Consider the following 21,175-nt stretch of genomic DNA (forward strand, 5'->3'; position numbering starts at 1 on the left):
CTTTTTAATTTATAAATATTCATTTGGTATAATTATGAAGGACATAATTTCTAAACAAAATTATGGTACAAAAAATTAAATTATTTTCTTATATTGCTTGATATTTCCAATTTTTTAGATAAGAATCCATTCAAATATTTTGGATTACATTCAGACCAGGCCAAAAAGTTAAACAAAAGCTATCAGACATCAAATATTGTTACGAACGATACCAATTTTATTGACGTAAATGTGATTGCGTTTGTGTATTTTCGATGAGAAAGGGAAACATTTCTTGGCGAAACAATAAAAAAATGATAAGAACGAACAAAACAAAGTTAAGAGAGATAGATAGTTCCTTATGCGAATTCGTTTGCAGTTAGATTCATAGTTTTCAATCCGCATATTATCAATATTGGTTAATTAGTTTGCTTGTAATAATAATACCAATAATAATAATGTTTATTTATTTATGATTTGAAGCCTTGTGTTTAGAAAATTATTGCAAAAAAATTAAGATAAAATTTTGTAAAATAATTTGAAAGCTTAATAATTACTAATAATATAAGTAATATATATATAAAATAAACTAATATAAAACATTAATTGTTGTAAATGTCATAAATACTACTGAATAACATAATATAAAGTAAATAATGAACAATATAGAAACGCTGTATTTACTTAAGTGATTGTGTCAGTTAACATTAATAGTTAATTATATGTAAACATAACAACGATTGTCAAAAAGAATATTGAAATCCTAAAAAATAATTAATTTTTTCTTATACTGAATTTGCTTAATTACATATTCTTGTATTGGAACAATAATTCTCAGATTGCAATAATAAAAAACAATAAAGAAGATCAAATTTTGACATAAGAGACGTGAGCTAGCATTGAATTTAACAAGCTTTTATAGTGTGGGACATTCGATATTACCATTGAAAATTTTAAACAAAAAGAAAATATCAGCTGTATATATTTATGTATACATATGTGAAATAATAGGTCTCATAGTTGTTGTTAAACTTATACATAGCAGTACTAAATGCACTTAGAGACAAATCGCGAAAAATTGTTTCGAGAAAGTAGATAGAAAAAAAACGATTAATTATTAAAGCTATGATTAGGCGAAGAATGCAACAATTTTATTGCAGGAATTAATTGCAGGAAAATATGCCGCGAAAGACCTTTGTTCACACGCTTAAGAGATCCCTTTCCTTTGAGGCAGGAAATTTGTTCTTTTTAAAGACTAAAAGAGTTTTTCTTTTACCTGACGTGACCTGGATCAAATAGCTGCTAAATTTAGACGTTAATAAACTTTATTAATAAAAATTAAATTTCGAAGGTTGAGGGTCAGTTAGATTACCTTAACAAAATATATACTAAAATACCCAACCTATGCAGTTCTCTCCGACTAGCAGAAAGAGAATGAGACAAACACAGGCGGGTGCTGTTGAGTGACTAAATAAACAATAATTGCGAAATTTCAACAAATATAAAGATAACAAAGGCTGTAAAAGGCAGCTTACGTGAATGATGCTCAAGCTGTGTGTGCTGAAGCTTTAACTATTTAAATTTAATTATTCGTTATTAATTATTGAAGTTATTTATTTCAATTTTTTTTTCCAATTATTTTTATTACAATAATTATTTTTATATTTTCAATTATTTTTTAAGGAATACCTTTTTGGATTTATATTTTCGACTATAGAATATATTTTTATATATTTTTATTAAACTATATTCTCTTTCAGCTTTCTTATTGACCTTGATCAGTATACATTAAAATTTCAGTTTAAGTTTTCGAGAAGCCTAAAAGAACTAATGCACAGAAGTGTAAAGATGTAAAAATGTAGAAATGTATTATAAATTCTTCGTCGAAAGAAGATTAAGGAATACAAAAAGTGTACGAGCACGCTCTACACTCTCATGACCAACTCGGCGAGAAGTAAAGTAAGCGAAGTGTAAGCATTCTTTACATTTCTATAATTAAACAATAGGTGAGAGAACCTATAGTACTTTGTACAATCGAGGCGAACGAAAGGTAAGCCACGTGTCCAACCCTTGGATGGACGCCATTACTTTATATTTGAATCATGAATCCGAGTTTTTATGCCGCAAGGCTTTTCCCTGACAAGCCAATAAAGTATTACAATTTTTATTGGCTCAACCAAGTGTTTAAATCTATTTTTATTTAACCTTTTACTGTCCTCACAATGAGCTAAATCCATTCGCCAGAGGACTCCATGTTGAAGAATTCTAGATAAAAACAGATAGGCCAGTCAATAAGAGCCAATTTTCGAATTTTTAGTAAGGTGCTGATTTTTTGATCTAAGGGTATATCGATATAAGAGTATGCTGAATCGAATGGTGCTAATTTTTTTGCAATTGGATGTATCGTTTCTGAGAAAAAGGGCAAAAAAGGGTAAAAAAGGGTCAAAAATAGCCTTATCTTAGAATCTAGGTATTTAATCGAAAAAAGTTTCAAACAAAAGTTGTAGAGAATTGAAAAATACATAAAAAATGTTGAAAGGTTTATCTTCGTATTTGCAAAAATAAGCGAGAAAGAGTGGTAAAAGTAACTGTAAGAGTGGGGAAGCAAGTCCCGCCTCTCAGTCGGCTTTTACACGAGAGCGAGTTAGTGTGCGTGCGAGCGTCCGTGAGTACTAAACACGAACGAAGGATCTTCGACAATCTTTGGGTCTCTCGGCCTTTAATGCTAGTGCGAGTGCGAGTGAGAGAAGAAACCGATATTTCTCCCTTTCTATTTGTTCAGCCAATAGCGAGTATTTTTTTCCTGGCCATCGATAGTTAAGCGTTCTGTATACGAGTGCGAGTGAGACGAGAAACCGATATTTCTCTCTTTCTATTTTTTCATTCGGTAGCCAGAATTTTACGCCTTGGCCATCGAGCGTCGAGCGTTTTGTATATCTATATATATCGGCGTGTAAGCACGGCGTTTTTAAATCGAATCTTGATGCTTATGCCTCGCTGTTTCTTTATTTATTGTGAAAAATAATGAACCTTGAAAGAAGGAAAAACAATAATTCTTTCTTAATAAAATTTATAAAAAATTTTTCTTTTTATTTTTTTTCTTAAATAAATTTTTCTTAATAAAATTTATATCGTAAGCCAAAAAAAAATTCGCACTGCATATAATACAAATGCATTTTTTTTTAAATATATTTTCTATAAGATTATGATAAAATACTATTGAAAAAATAGAAAAGAAATTTATTAAGCTTACTTCACACTAACGAAAAAAAGAAATAAAAAAGAAAAGAAAAAGAACGAAGAGAAAAAGAAAGAAAGAAAGGTAAACATACTTGTTAGCGCTGTCAAAATAAGATATAGGTATCGGCGACGTGAAAAACATACACACACTGTAGCTACTGTAGCATCTACACTACTGCAGCCAAAAGCCATAAATTTTTTTCCTATTTTTTCAATAATATTTTATAATAACATTTACTAACTTATGTCTACGTTGTCTTAAGTAGTGCCTTGTTCGTAGCCAATAGATAACGACAATTTCGACAAAGGACGACTAAGAGAGGCTATTTAAATAAAATAAGGGAGTTAAAGGAGCGATTCGTAAAATATGGAAAGAATTGCGCTGTCAACGTCGAACATATTTGCCAAAAGTGAACCTCTTCTTAAAAAAGGAAATGATCTTTACTCTTCCGCCAGCCGTCTAATAGCTCAGTTTAGTCAAATCTTATACAAACTTACTTCATTCGATTAATTTATATACGATTTTATTCGATAATTGGTTTATCGTAAATTGTCTTTATTGTTTGATTGTCCATTAATCTATTATGTATCTGACTCTGATAGTTTTTACTCTACTTTGTTATACATTATAAACATTTTATTTTGACTACTACAATTCTCTTTTTTTATTACGTATTGTAAACCAATATATCACATTACTTTTCAATTACATTATTTTTAATATATTATTTTCTCTTATATTAGTTTTGTCTAACTAAGAGCTCAACAAAGAATTTTAGTGTAATATATTTTGTCATATTAAAATAGCATATTTTAAAATCAGTGGACAGTGTCTTCTGCGCCAGTCACGTAAGTTTCCTTCTACACAGTCTTTGATATCTTTATATTTTTTGAAATTTCGCAATTATTGCATATTAGGTCACTCAACAGCACCCACCTGTGTTTGTCTCATTCCTTTTCCTTTAGAAAGAACTGCATAGATTTGCTAGTTTAATTCATACATTTTGTTAGAAAAAACATCACTGGCGACAAACTATTTATTTCTATCTTAATTAATATAATATTAATATAATATAATTAATCTAATATTGTCTAAACCCAGAGACCTGGCAGCTACTTGAGCCAGACCCCGCCAGGTGAAGGATAAGTTCTTTTATCTTGAAAAAAAGTAATTCCTCTCTAAACTTTTTTAAAACAATTTTTTACTTTAGACACGGCACTATTATGCTTACTTTACATACAAATATAATGCAAAATATGAAACGTAGAGTAACGCAAGTAAAAAATTAATATCAATTAAATTGTCACGTTAGTATTTGTTGAATAATATTTAAGTTCATAACTTTTTTCTAAGTTATTAATAATTGTAATGATAATTAAATTTTTATATAACCTGTTACTGTATGTTTCCAGTTTCCTTAAGTATTTAAAATACATGAACTAAACGTTGCAGAAATTGTATTTGTGTTTATTCAAATACCCTGCTAATTAACTATATTATAATAATGGATTCTTAAGTAGATTAAAATTAGCTATATTTATTGACGCTTAGTTGTTAAAATAAATGCTTGAAAATCTCTTTATCCTATAATTTTTGTATCATTAAATTTTATACAATTTTATCTTCCTTGAAAGCTAAATATTGAAATAATCTTTATAAATTTGCATAACGAAGAAAAATAATTACAATAATTACATATGTGTCAAGTAATTACATATTTCAAAGTACATATCGATAAAAAATTGAATGAGAGTCTTACATTTGTTATGTAAAGCGTTCTTGTATTTTCTTGATAGTAAGATATATGTTTTTTTTTTTTTTTATTTAGTTTGCATAGAAAGATATTTAATCCTGCAAAAACTACAACGTATATTTTTCCGTTTCTTTTCCATTTTTTTTAAGTTGACTACTCAGAAAAAACTTATCCATTATTATGAAGTGTTATGTCCGACTAAGATTCTATAATATTTGAATAATTTTTATCTGGCGTACTATTTCAAATAATAGATTTCTCACTATTGCGAAATAAAATAAATATTTGAAATAGGAATTAAAATTTCAGTACCAAAAATGCAGCTAATAGAACCTAATCTTTTAATCATTTGTCAGGTAGAGGTTCAGTAAACATTTAAAAATCAAGGAGAGTGCGGAATGCGGCGATATATGTAACTATAAGCTCATTTGAAAACATTTTTCCCATATTGCATCCGTTAGTGACTAAAATCTTTTTTTATGTAAATTTTTAAACATTAAATTTAATTGAGTCAATATTTATACGTTGAAATCGGAAAAATAATTACTTTACTATGCGCGTTTAAATAGACCGTAATTTTCGGGGAGCAGCTAATCGCAAATGTGTTTTTACCGTTAATTTACTGATGTTCATAGTCATTTTTTTTATAAAAAACCGATAATAAAGACGTAAAGAGGTACACCATAGATATTTCCATCGTTAATAGTCTCAAAAAAAAACTTGATGTTTTGACTTCTTTCACGTTTTCGGGATTGGAGACCAATCTGTGTTGCCGATAACGTTTTACATAAAAACAAATACACGCACGAACTAACAACGATTATTAATAGGATAACACAAAGACGATTTAAAGAAAAAAATATAAAAACGAAGGTATTGTAAATTGAAAGAGATATCTTTTACTCTCATTCCTTATAAAAATAAACCTATTGCGAAAATTAGGAAAACGTAGGAAAAAATAACTAAATTTGATACTTACGAGCACTCGTTTTATTGCACAATAGCAATAGAAATTTCAATAATAATATTATTATTGTTGTGACGATGGTGCACAATGAAGTATACGTCGATGCGTCTTGTAATTTTGTTCAATCAACCGATAACTTTGAGTAAGAGAGAAAGAAAAATGTAATAATTGAGAAGAAGTAACTTAGAAGTATGTTATTTGAAAAATAGTTGTTTGTTTACCTCAACGCGTAGTGAACTGAACGTGGAACAGATAGTTATCTACATTGATGTAATTAAACAAAACCGGTTTTCCTTCTTTATTTTCATTTTTTTAATTTTTTTTGCGAATGAGAAATAAGATGAGGGGTCGGATAAGAGACTAGATCATGGTTACCTAGATCAGTGGAAATAAAATACCAGCAGTAATGTAAACCAAGAACCATTTGCGCCTGTGAGTCAGGAAAAGAAATCTGAGTCTACCTTGACTTTCGTCACTATGCGCGATCCGAATCAGACCTCCGCCAATGCAACATTGACGAACAAATACTTTTGATTCTGATAAATTTGATAATGTTAACGCGGCGAAATTGGCGTACGCATAAAAAAACACATATAAGAAAGACCGTTGCGTTGGTAAGGGAACACGGACTGACTAATGCTGAGAAATGGGACATAAGTCACCCCCCCTCCCCCCAGAGATTTTTTTGGCCCATATAAAGAGAACGACATCGGACCGCGACGCTTTTTATTACGTTTTTTCATTACACTCATTTTGCTGTATAAAATTTTTTCATTATGATTATTCAACTCGTAACGTTCATTATTCTTTTTTCCTGGCAACGACGATCAAACCGTCACCAATTAATCAGCCCACATTTTCGTCTCTACTACCATTCTGATTCGCATCATTTTGAAAAGTGAACAACCTCGCCTATTCTCATTTTTGAAAGTAAATAATTTTATTAAATGTTTTGAGAATCATAGCTTTGGTGAATTACAATTTTCACAAACAAACTAAAATTCTTGATTCATTCTCATTCATCCGGTTCCCTTTATAACCCTTACGTAATTTGCCATTTTTTACCGATATTTGATCCTCGAGAAAAACGAACCTGCCTGGTCCTGGCTACACTCGGTGAATGTAGAGTGGCTAAAACAGGCTTAGCAACAGAATTCTAATACTCTCGTCATTGGGACGTAACACTTCTTTATTGTAATACCAATTGTTAACCATATAATCACATTACTTATTTCTCTTATATTATTTTCTATTAAATTATTTTCTATTATATTATTTTCTCTTTTATATTACTTATATAAAAGTATATTTTATATTAATTAAACCACCACCAATATACATCGACGCGGAAATCATCGACCCTCGAATCATAAACTCGAGTTTCTGGATGAAACAGCTGGAAAAAATAAGTATGTAATAAAACAACTTAAGGACAACCAGGTGAAAGTACAAACTACAACATCAGATACGTACAGAAAGGTAATAAATGCATTAAAAACTAAAAACGCGGGATACCACACGTATCAAGAAAAAAACGAGAAGAGCTATAAAATCGTTATTCGAGGACTTCATTTCAAATCAAACATAGTTAAAATAACCAATGAATTAAACAAAATTGGCCACAAGGTAAGATCAATAACTAATATAATAAAATTCTGGCTCCTCAAGATAATAACAAAAATATATACGAGATTAAAATTAATTAATTATAAAATAAATGTTAAGTACTATGATAAATATGCAATCAGCGAATAGAATTAAAATCGAATGAAATTTATCTACTTTTGTTAATTAGTTGCAAGGAAATAATATATCCATCCCTATTTCTTTCTTTATAATATTTCTCTTCCTCGAGATACGAGAAATTTGGTTAACATTGAAAATAATTTTAATACAGAATAATATCACACACACAATTTGAAAATCAGTATAACATATGACAAACCAAACTGTGTGGTTTATTTTTTTGTCTTTTAACTGTAAGCTAATTGTAAGATTAAATGAGAGACAGTAAAGGTTTTTCTTATCGTTCTCTGTCGAGTTTTTGTTATCAAAGTCACGTTATCATCGTCGTTGCTTTATCCCAAACAAATATTCGTTACATTCTTACACTAGTAACTCTTTCTGCTTATTTTATTTTATTTTATTATATATATATATGTATCTTGTTTCTTTCTATGATTATTTTTAGGTCGCAATTAATAAACAAAATGAAAAATAAAAAACGTCGTAGTGGAATGAGATAACGCGTTTGAATTTTGACATTCCAATGCAATAACAATTCTTTTTTTCTTAAACATACACATACATATATATTACTACATTACAATATACCTTATACATATATACATATAAAAAATTGATTATAATTAAATGATTAATATTAATTAAATTGAATATATATTTGAATTTGATAAATTTATCATGAGTGAAAGTTACGTTCGTGAAAGAGAGTTGAGAAAAAAAGTCTTGCAAAATAGCATGCATAGACTTCATCGATTTTAATCACCGCGAGAGGTTACCTTTTTTCCTTTTATTTTTCTTTATTTTTCAAGTAGGTATATACTACTACTACTAGTAATAATAATAATAGATAGTAGATACTGCTTAAAAGAAGGAAACGGGAAAAAAACGTCGTTTGGTTTTTCTACTTTTCGCTGATTTCTCTTCGGTGGAAACACATAGAGAGAGTTCAGAAAGAATATTAAGTTTTCCGTATATTAGGAAGTATTTTTAGGTATTTATTGAAATATTATAATGATTGGTTGTAAGTTGAAATAATAAGTAAGTAAGTGAAATGATATTGTTACGTCCTTGTCCGTTGTCTTTTTTATTACCTGCTAAGTTCGATATTTTCCTCGTCGAAGACTATGATCAAATAACCCAATATAGGTTTATTATTTAATCTAAGTGACCGGATGACAAACATTTTCCAAACTAGCGCCGTATCGTTTACAAACAAAAGGTTCGCATAACCTTTATTAAACATCCTGGGGATCTCGTCTTTATTTTCATTCTCAAAAAATATTAACTATACGACAAACGATCAGCTCTCCTACGCTTATATACGACTCAGTTTTAATTAATAAGTCTATATTATATTTTCTGTAAAATCAAAGAATCATTCAATAAGATTGATCGATAACGTAAAGGGATAAATATTGAAAATAAACGAATTTGAGGGTTAGTAAAATACAGTTATTACCCGCGACTATAATTATTTTATTGTTGTTTATCGAAGTAGTGATAGAGATTTACCACACCTACAATGAAAAAGGTAGTAATCTTACTTTAATTCTTAATTATCCGCGTCTTCTCTATAATAGAATTTCAATTATATTCCCACTTTAACTACCTTTTCTTCTCCTCGTTTGTTACATCCAAATTTTATCACTCGCAAACATACTCATAATTTTTCAGGTAACTTTCTGGTAAAGGCTTTACCAAAATCTGACAACACTCTTTATTACGCCACTGGACGTAACAAATCAATAGCACATAATTTTTTCTATGAGTTATCATACATTTTGTTTAAATATTATATATATATAAAGACGGTAGTATAAGTAGTTATGGTAATAATGCTAATTAGTACTTGAAACAATAGTAATAGTCAATAAATTTATTTATTATGGTATGGTAATAATATAAATATTAAGTGGTATTAGTAGTAATAGTATTATTAAGGCCTTAAAAACATCCAGAATTTTCCAAAAGTCGATTTTTTTTTTAACAGATTGTTGTTCTGTATAGTTTTAGACTTATTTCTGTGAAAGTCGATTGCAAAAATTCCCCATAGATCCAAAGTTATATTAGAAAATGTGACTGCCCAACGAGGTTTGGCGCAGATACCTGTCCTTTGTTTGAGACACTAAAAACTTTAAACGTGTTTTTCTCGAAACTACTTTTTCCACCACGGTTGGCAGTTTTTAAAAAAACACTTTTTTTTTTAAAATATTACTTACAATCGGTATAAATATCAAATAATATGATAAAACGTTAATAATTGCAACTAAATATTGGATATACTTCTTTTGCCAACCTATTTTTACTCCACTAAATAAAAAGCATAAAGCGTTTAACTTTTAAAAAAATAAATAGTTCTAGTTATGAGAACATAGTGTTCATCTGAAAAAGTGATGAGTTTTAATCCAGAACTCTTGTAAAGATTAAAAATAGATTAAGTTCTAAATTCAATTTTCGTTTCTTTATATACATATATAATACATGTATATACTTATTAAACCTAAGAATTACGTACGTTATGACCAGTTTTTATTTGCAATTTACAATTTTTTTAGATTATATGCTTGTAAATAAGTATAAAATAAATGTAAACGACTGAAAGAAAAAAGTGTGATATGTACATATGGAAATCAGCTTAAGATTTATAAATGTTATCAATGCGTAGCCCTTTATGGGTAAGTGCTTATCATTATACTTGTACTCATATATTAATAATTATTTTCATGTTTTTTAGTGATTGCATTATATTTGCATTTGTGTTCTATAATTTATATCATATAAAAACATGTAATCGCGTATCTAATAGTAATTCAAATTAATATTTAGAAAATCAAGCAGTTTAAATAAACAATAGGATTTTTGTATTTCTTGTATTTCTTAGATTAACGGTTTTATTTTCGAACTTTGAGAGTTTCAATTGCCTTTGATAACAGTTTGCTTACGAAATTTTATTATTGAAGTCTGATTTGAAAACACAGTTTCTAAAGACTTTAACGAAACTCTTTCCTCTACCTAAATATAAATAACTGCTTTTAATCGTACCCAGGCACGTACTTCCTTATTAATCTTAACTATATAATATATTACACATCAGAAATAATTATACATTGTAAGCCTTCAAAGACTTGATAGAGGTTATAGGAGAAAAGGAAGGTACTTTGAATAAATACATACATCAAATTAAAATCCTTACTGTTATTAAATGTAAATAAACAGAAAATGGTGAAAAATAATATAAACATTTTTTTATATTTTAGTTGTACCTTATAGTTTAGAAGAAAACTAACGATGTAATATATTTATACGTAAAATAAATTACCTATTAAATAAAATTAAATTGAATAACGTTACGAAAAATCTTGTTCTCTTATTATTTCAACGGTTGGACGTAACACTATCTTATAGTAAAGACAGATATTGAACTGTAGATGCTATTTATCTGTAAAGCTTTTTCTGAAAATTAAAAACGCGATATCTGACCCTTATAATCGGAATACCGATAAGCACTTTTAAAAGCTTTTTAGCGAGCACGCCAAGACTCTATTATAATATTCATGTTTCTTATATCGTAAAGCAAAGCAGTTCAATTCGAAGATCGCAGATAGAATTTGGACTAGTTCTGTAAGAAATGTCATAAAATCGCCAACTCCCTTAAGACAGCTCGTTATATATGTAATAATTATTATTTTGTTTTCTAATTCGCGTGCAAATTCGTATATTTATTGTACTGCATAAAAACATGTTTTTTGTTACACTTAGCACCAAAGATTCAATAAATTGTGTATTCCTGTGACAAGGAATCTTTCAAACGCCTACCATTTGAGTCAGAAATTCCGAAAGCCTTTCCCCTCCTTTCTCATCGCTTTAGTATATAAGGATACCTCTTGTATTTACTCATTCTTATTCTTGTGTTTACTGTCAAACCGTATTCCTTAATATATTTCCTAATAAGACTTCTACATTATTGTAAAATTTCTCTTTATATTTTCGGCTATCTCTGTCTTTTGTGTACAACAAAACTTGAATCGATCAAACTGTAAGTTATAAGAAAACTTCGTGTTTTGTACCTAACATTGTAGTAGCGGCGTAGATAATATTGTACAAGAATTGATAAAAAGCAAAAAGTAGAAGAAACTAAGATCTGACCGTTTTCCACCAAACAGGAGAAAATGTCTTTTAGGTACCTTGGAAAGAATTCAAAGTGAGTAGATAATAATTATTTTTATCATGAAGATATATTATTTGATAAAACTTGAAAATCTATTTAAAATTCTGATTTGTATCTTATTTTTATTTCAACCGATAAATTAATTAGAAAACACCTTAATAAGCAAACCTCAAAAGAGCAAGATACAACATATGATGAAAGAACTGAGAAACCTCCTAAAAGAAGTTGGCAAAATCTTTCTAAGAGCATTGATCTATTAAATAATGCGACAAAAAATTTACGTCATAGAATAACTGTATTTGAGCCTGATGAAAAGATATTAGAGTTTTGGAATACTTGTTATTCCGAAAAAATGATGGAACCGGAGATCGGACCTATAGATATGACAGTAGAAATATCAGATGATATTGACAAACCTTACTTTTGTGTTCATACTCGAGCAAAAGTAATCCATAGTTTAAAGAAGCATTTAGGTGTCATAAATTACTTCGACGGAAGCAATAGATCTGTAGAAGGATTCATTAGCGACGTTCAATTGGTATTAAATCTTCTCTCCGAGAAAGAAAAAATATTTTTCATCAAATTGGTTTATGCAAAGAAAGTAATTGGAGATGCAAAATTATTACTAGACCAATTTATAATATCTACAGTAGAATCATTTTTCGAATATCTTCGATACTGTTATGGAGATACTAAAATATTTTCGAATGCTAAAATTTATAGAAATAGATGCATTCAAGGATCAGGATCAGTATTAACGTATAACAACAAATTTCAACGAGCTCAACTATATGTTATAAAAGCTATTATGAACAATCCAGCGTTAACAGCATGCCAAAAGAAAACTAATGTGTTAATTGAAACAAGAAATGGATTAAAGGAATATATTGCTGGCTTACATTACGATTTGAGAATCCTAATGGAATGTTTTTATCCAAATAATTTACAAGAAGCACAGGAAATGGCATTAGAAATAGAAAAAAAATGGAAAAATATATCATTCCGTGATCAGCAACAGATGTATTAATGGATATACAGGTAATAATTGAAATATAAATAACAAAGCAAAACCGTCCTCATCAAATCAAAATACTTTTTTACATATTGATAGTATCAAAGAAAATATAGAACTATATCGTTATGAACTAATTAATAAAAGTTTCACTATAAAATACTAATCTAATAATGTTTTTTCGGGAGCTTTATTTGTCCATTAGCAGTCATAAAAATCATTTTTTTTATTCCAGCTTTTAACGTTTATCAATATTTTTTAATCTATTAGAAAAACAAAATTTTTAATTACTTAACTGACAACAACATATAACACATCACTCAATAAGTCTCCGATCTGACACATATATGGCAACACTGTTGACAGACTCATATGATCTCCAGATTTATTACAGTTATTTTCGTGATCCCAGTTTTGTAATTTTCATAACAAAGAATGTCATGTGATAATTAAACATTGCTTTTTGATGGGAAAAAATACTGTTGAAGCCAAACAGTATCTTGATTAAGGTTAGAACGACTCAGCACCTTAACTATTATTTTTTGGTATGCCAAATTTAAACTCGATCTTGCAAACACCAATGATACTGAACACTCTGATCGCCCAAAATCGGAGGTTTTCTGGAAAACATACAAAAAGTCCACAAAATAGTTTTGAAAGCCTGGAAAGTGAAGTTGCGTGAGATAGTTGACACCTTAAAGATATCAGAAGGTAGTGTGTTTAGAATTTTACACGAAAATTTGACGATGCGTAAGTTTCTTTCGAAATGGGTATCGTGTTAGCCCTCGCCGGACTAAAAACAACAAAGCGTCGACGTTTCAGAGCGGCTGTTTGAAGCTGTTCAAGCGAGATAAAAAGGATTTCTTGCATCGGTATGTGACAATAGATGAATCATGGATCTATTACTATACATCTTAATCAAAAAAATTGTTAGCTGAGTCGACAACAGTCGATGACAGTCGTCCAAAGCGACCACAAACTCAAAAGTCAGCTAGCAAGGTTATGGCATCCGTAATTTTGGACACGCATGATATTTTTTTCCTCGACTATCTTGAGAAAGATAAAACTATCAATAGCGAATATTACATGGCATTATTGGATTAGTTAGACCAGAGACCTATTGAGTGATGTGATATGTTATGGATTATAAATTTCTATTGCGGGTCATTCAATACTTTCAAAGGATAGAGATTTCAGAGTAATGACAATAACGTAACGAAAAAAAGATACTTTTTATATTTCTATAGACAATTGTAAAGTAATAAATGTAATAAAACGCATAGTAAAATATAGAAATGTTATGAAAAAGTTTTTTTTATAAATCTCCTATATTATTTATAAATTATCAGTTATAAGCTATATTTAAATTGTTTGATTACAGAGTTTTTTCTCGTAAACGATGTCTCCATTTATTGGTAAGATGAATCCATCTAATATATTCGGGTTGTTTAATTTTTTACCACGTCTCGAATTATTTCTTCCTGTACCGTAGAAATCTTTTGATTTCTCCTGATTTCTTTGTTTCGAATAAACCGTGAAGCAATCACGATGGTGCTAGCTATAATAGATGGTTAAGCTGCAAGTTTGAGTATGTAACATTTCGTTATTGAATCCTATAGTGACTTCCCACATGTCCAGATAGATTTAATTATCTGCTTAAAAATATTTACTGAGTTCACTTTCCATATTTTTTACTTACAATCTCATTCGCCTCATTTAAAGGACAACACATTCTTCTATTCTTAAAAATCTGTACAAAATAAAAAATGCGCACTCACATTACCAATAAATAATCTTTCTTTTCTCTTCCGAATATAATTTAATCCTTTAAGCAATTAAGTGACAAGGAATCTCTACTTGAGCGATTATGAGGGTACAGCCAATCGAATTGGCGTCTACATGCCACAAGTTCGTCTCAACGAACAGCTAACATATCACGTATTCTCGTTATCACATAGTTAGCAATCACATACTCTCGATATCACATTATGAATAATTTCGCATACTCGATATCACTTTACTCTTATCGGCATTATTTACGATAAATAAATTAGCGTAATACCGATCAAGGCCTCAACGGTTCATATTTTCGGAGAGCGATAGTAAAGGTGAGATCTCCAGTATGTTTATTTATGGTTATGTGAGCTTTTTCTTTATGAACGGTGAGACTCTTTTTGAGGTTTTTGATGATATATTCGTTTTGGTACGCCAAAGAAGTATAACTTCTTACGTGCGTACACAAGTACACACACCTTTTTTTATTTTCAATATATATTATTTACTCACCTGCTAGAATTTGAAATCACTGTAATTTGATAATTATAATATATTTGAATATTCACAACCAGAAATTTAAACGAATCATAAAAAGGATTATAGAATCATGGAATGGCTTCAATATATATTTTTACGAAATTAACATTTAAGACATTGATATTTAAGTAAATAATAGTCAAACTAATAACTCATTTGTATACGATTAATCTCAAACAATTATCAACACATAATCCGATGTCATATTGTTTACGTTCATATGGTGCGTCATTCCTTCTTTGCCGTCTTCTACAGACAACACAATAGAAATAATTTCCGAAAATATACGTTCGACTATAGCACTCAAAGGGTTAAGACGCACTCGTATCAGAGAGAAGACTTGACCGCGGAAATAATAGAACGTGTATTAAAATTAGTCCAAGACGAACAAATTCGCGCCGAAAGAGAAAGATTAACTGATTCGGGGGGAGCGGTTATCGATGAAGTAGACTTGATTCCAGTTGGGAACCGATTAAGAAACGCGAAATTAACTTTCCAGAAGAAACGTCTAATATCTTTACCATTTCGCAACCTCATGACCAATCTCATCATTCAAAATACCCACACCGATATTCGGACCACCATTTATACGATATGATAACGATATTAATTTCAACGAAACAAGCTATACATTAAAAGATTTGTAGACTTTGATCAACTCGGTTGAATGCAAATGAAAATATACAACTTCATAATAGATAGGAGATATACCTGACATATCAATCCTCCGTTTTCCTCCCAACCCGGATGGCTGCCGGAACCATCATTCATCTATCAAACACCATCCCAAATAAGTCGCATAAGAACTTTGTTCACTTATGAAGAATTAATTACACGAACGATTGAAATCAAAACAATATTAAACTTACAACCTCAACGATTCCATAAAACTAACTCCAACATATTTTTTAGTGGCAAACCATTTCCGATGATACTTAAAGTGAGACGGCAGCGGGAATGTGTCCTGGATGCACAACCTAACATTAGTGCTAATTAATATTGATAATATTAAGCATTCAACTAAAGGTATAACGATTAAAATCCCAGACCTAATAAAAACAACGAAACCTGGATCAGATCAGCCAGAATTTATTCTTTCTTTCTTCAACAATCATTCTAGTATTTGTGCAGCTTCAGTAATACTAGAATATATAAAATATACAGAAAATCTGAGATGTAGCAGTGATAAAAACTTACTGATTTCAACAGAAAAACCCCACGGACCAGCAAGTGCCCGGATCTTGGGACGTTGGATCAAAAACATTCTACACAAAGCGGGAGTTGATATTAATCAGATTTTCGATTATAGTAACAGACACGCAGCAGTCTCAACAGCATATGAAAATGGCATAAGTGTGGATACAATACTACAAAAAGTAGACTGGTCAAAAAACTCGCAAACCTTCGCCGAGTTTTATAACCGACCCATCTAATCTTCAGAGATGTTTACACATGCTATTTTAAAGAAATAAATTTAATTCAAGCTGAACAATGTTGTCATTTCTGCTCTGAACATCTACATGATATTATCATCGAGAACGAGACTCGTAATATGAGTAGCTGCACGGGGTCATGTCCGTGATGTCGCCGGATCGATTCTTCGATAGGGAAAAATTTTTTTTACTTGGTTTTCTTTTATTTTGCTATTTCTTATTTTCGTTATTGTAAAGTATGTTTAATTAATTCTTTTTTCCTATTTTTCTAAAGTATGTTATAATTTTTTTATAGGAATTATAATTAGGAAAAATTATAGAGCGTGTAAAGTTTTTTCCTTTTTTAAACGATATTATTTTATTAAAAAATCAAATTTATTACGCAAGTAATATAAATAATAATTATAAATAGAATAACTAAAAATAAATAACAAACATTAATCTTTTGGCATACAACTATAACTTTTCTTTTATTGTACATATTATTTGCTTAATTGTGAATATGATTTTTCGATTGAAATAGCTTCGAGGAACTGATAACATGAACGAAACAAAACTTTGTGCGAAAAAGGTTAAACTTGATTAGATACGGAAAAGAGACTCTTCTATCTCTCGAAATATATATTATCTCTGTACTGCCTTTCCTTTTTGGAGTTATATTAAACGTTGATATAGTGTCGCGGCTGAAGGATCAATCAATCAATGAAAGAAGTTGAGTCGTGGTGAAACGTTCAAAGTTGTACTATCGTTAAAATAAGATATGTGATCTGCTTATTCAAAATATATTGGAAAGTAAACGTCTAATAACTTAACAATTAACGTCAATCAAAAATATTATAAGATATTCATGAACAGATTGTACTAATCGTGACACTAATTATCCTAGATTTATAAAATTTAGTATTCTTTGTGTGTGTGTGTGTGTGTGTGAAAGCACATACAAATGAATCTTAAAGTATTAAAACAATTAATTAAATTAAATAATCACTAAAATAAGTCAATCTAATCTACAATTGCTAATAAGACCGGCAAACTAAGTGTGTTATTTGAGATATATTTGAAATTTAATGAAAGTATCTTATTTGAAACAATAAACATAAGAAATAGCTTTAGTTAAAGTGTTGTTTCAAATATTTTAATTCGAAAAATATAGGGTTTCTCCAACGTCAAAACGTAATGTAGAGATAGAGAGATACACATAGCGATCTTTGTGTCATCTCGTCTTTCGAAGAATACGATGTCTACGATGTGTGAGAGGAGGATGATATCTGACGTACAGTTTGATTGCAAAATTTTTAGTAGTTTTATCAACTGTTCAGATATCACTCGACTTTTTTCTCTCCGTGTTCCTTCTAGAAATATCAGAAACCATAACCTGTTATATAATGAAGCTCATCATACTTCTAATGGCTATCATAACTGCATTAATAAAATGTCCCAAACTATTAACTATTTCCATCGACATATAGATCTATTTAATCACTATATCTTTTATTAAATACTGTTTAAAATCTCTGTAAAATTTATAAAAAAAGGTGTGTGTACTTATGTACGCACGTAAGAAGTTATACTTCTTTGGCGTACCAAAACGAATATATCATCAAAAACCTCAAAAATATCTTCAAAAAAATAAGTATAATCTTATTTATTTCTACATAAGGAAGAAGAAGGGTTTAATTATAATAAGAAATAAAAAAAATCACACCCCATTACATGTTCTCCAACGCGCAAAAAGAAGTATAACTTCAATATGAAATAAGAAAAAAAAAATTCATCAAATAATAAACTTTGAGATGTATTTTCTTCGCCAGGTGCAATACGTAAATATTGTTCTTCATCCCACATTAATGTCTGTTGGTACGCAGTAAGACTCTCTTCTAAAGGAATGTGTTCGCTGAAATCATTTTGTTCAACTTTGTCGTGAATTTGATTATCATTAAAAAATGAATCATTAATTTTAATATCGTACATTCTATACAACGGAGACGGTATTAAAAATTGTAGCCAAGCTTTAATTGTACGCTTGTTAACAATGCCATGTAAGGAACTAGATCGGTAAATTTTCTTACGTTTAATATGTACATTTATACAATAATCATCATCAATATTTCTAGGAAGAGATTTGACCATTGTATTAACTGAAACAGGCACGTTAATTACTTGACCATAAATGCCGTATTGACCATTCACATGTCTCAGACGTCTGATTTGCATAAAAGAAATACGAGGCGAAATTAATCCTTCAGAAACTAAATCTAAAGGTGATAGATGCTGAGGTACATCTGGATATTTGAAGCCGTTATATGTTTATATTAAAGGAATATTCTTCTCGTTTAAAGCTTGTATGCATGTATTACAAAGCTTAGTATTTTCCATAGGTACATTAGGTATAATTTTTTTTAGACTATCTTTATGTTCATTAGATGGCTCTTTTAAATCGTTCTTAAACAACAATCTGTCACATACTGAGCATGGATGTTCAAATAAATTGTCAAAGAATTTTATTTTAAATTCCTTATGAGCTCGTTTAAATTGATCATAATTGCTATATGGTAAAGAAGGATCTAAATCCATATCAATTTGCTCGCCAGTGGAATGATTAATTACTAACTGGTCTGAAGAGATAAAATAAGTAGAGGGTACATCTGATTGACGTAATTCCTGATCCATGTTTGTGTCTCGGTTTAACGAATTGCGTTCTTCATCCGGTAGAATGCCTTGATTAGGCAATACATGTATAATCGAAGCGTCAGCTAAATATTGATTATTTCGTGCTCGAGATCGTGAACTTTGATCCATGTTTGTTAATGTAATGTTGTTTGATATTATACGATGATGACACGGCATAGAAGAATTTTCCATATGCACATCAGCTTGTACAGTAATATAGTTGTAATAGTCATCTTTTGCAATAGACAACGATGCATCGTGAAGAAGTAAGTATAAAAAATAAAGAACTAATTCCCAAACGTATCAAAAGAAGTATAAGTTCAAAAATAATAATTAGCAGTACTATTAGTTATTGCTGTGAATTTTAAATTGTATAAATTTTTAGCGGTAATCATAGGCTGAGTCGATGGTTCAGAAGTCACTAGTAAATTCGAAGTCGATGGGGCACATAAAATTCCATTCGCAGACAATTGGATTTCTTGAAGAAATAAATGTAAAATAAATGTTAAATAAAATAAATGTATGTAACTTCAAATAACTTCAAATAACTTCAAAACATAAAGACCAAACAAAAAAAATAAATAAGTAGCAATAATATTAGTTATTGCTGTGACATTTAAATTATTTAAATTTGTACCGGTAATCACAGGCTTAGCCGATGGTTCGCAAAGTAAATTAAAAGTTGACGGAGTACTTTAAATTTCATTCGCAGGCAATTCATATCCTTTTTGAATTATTTTTCTTCGCAGCCAATGAACCCTACAACATTTTGCATTAGCGTGCATTATGTTTTTTTTATTGTCCTCATTATTTTCCTTATTTTCCTTATTTTCCTTATTCCTTTTCCCACGAAGACGATTATCTTTACATTTCTTTGCATTAGTTTTAGGCATCTCGAAAACTTAAACAGAAATTTAAATGTATACTGATCTTGGTCAATAAGAAAGCTGCAAGAGATTATAGTTTAATAATAACTTTAAAATTAAAATAATTAAAAAAAGAAGTATAACTTCAATAATTAAAAGAAAATAAATAAATTTTCAATAATTAATAATAAATAATTAAATTTAAACTATAGATAAATGTGAACGCTTTATCTTAATTTTTGTATTGCTTCTAAGGAGAATAGTTGAAGATCTACGTCCGATCGGCACTATTGTTTTATTAATTTAAATCGCAACGTTTCTAGCAACTTTCTGTACGATTTTCTGGCCAATCTTTAGTGAATCTGAAAACTTAAGCCAAACAACATTTACTTCTCCTCTTTATTGTATTTAATATGAAATAACTACAATTTTTCCGAATGCCAATATATACTCTACATTTTTAAATAAAATAATATATAACTTCAATAAAAACTTTAATAAAATAAAGATATTAAATAGAATTTAAATAAAATAAAATAATTAAAAAAATTAATAAAATAAAACAACAAATAAGGAAAAAGAAAAACTCTTGGTTAAATCAATACAAAGTACAATACTATATTGGCTCGTCAGGCAAAAAGTCTTGTAGCATAAAAGCTCTGGTTGATAAATTAAATATAATAAGGAATTGCGGTTTTAACAAAAAATTAAACACGTATCTCACCTCTTGCTCGCTTCGCTTGTATACGGATTCAACAAAAAGGTTCACCTCTTTTATGGAAGTATAAGGAATACTTATACTTTTCTTATTTCGCTTCTAGCTTAAATCGCTTTGTTCGTCACTTTCTTTGTAAATTCTTCGCTGCTTATCTAAGACGTGTAGTCGTAGGCATCCAGTGGAAGAATAGAACGAGTGCTTTGTTTAATAGGCCTAGCAACGGTTTAAAGAATGGGGAGGGACGATAACAAAATTTCGTTAATTTCAATATTTTCGAAATGATTGAGCCGCGTATTTCGAATATACGTT

The 21,175-nt window shown here is 29.5% G+C and overlaps 1 long non-coding RNA gene across 3 annotated transcripts; it reads left to right on the forward strand.

Annotated features, from left to right (window-relative positions):
- The first annotated feature begins 17,182 nt into the window (after positions 1-17,182).
- LOC122526743 lies at positions 17,183-19,123 on the forward strand. 3 transcript variants are annotated; one of them, XR_006306193.1, is made up of 3 exons: positions 17,183-17,404; positions 18,424-18,954; positions 19,036-19,123. It is a non-coding gene; the product is annotated as an uncharacterized LOC122526743 (long non-coding RNA). The 3 variants fall into 3 exon arrangements; XR_006306194.1 differs by lacking the exon at positions 17,183-17,404 and having other exon boundaries at positions 18,614-18,651; positions 18,727-18,954; XR_006306195.1 differs by lacking the exon at positions 17,183-17,404 and having other exon boundaries at positions 18,619-18,651; positions 18,731-18,954.
- The last annotated feature ends 2,052 nt before the right edge of the window (positions 19,124-21,175 follow it).

The sequence above is a fragment of the Polistes fuscatus genome, unplaced genomic scaffold (genome assembly GCF_010416935.1).
Source record: "Polistes fuscatus isolate 324 unplaced genomic scaffold, CU_Pfus_HIC Scaffold12, whole genome shotgun sequence".
Taxonomy (NCBI): domain Eukaryota; kingdom Metazoa; phylum Arthropoda; class Insecta; order Hymenoptera; family Vespidae; genus Polistes; species Polistes fuscatus.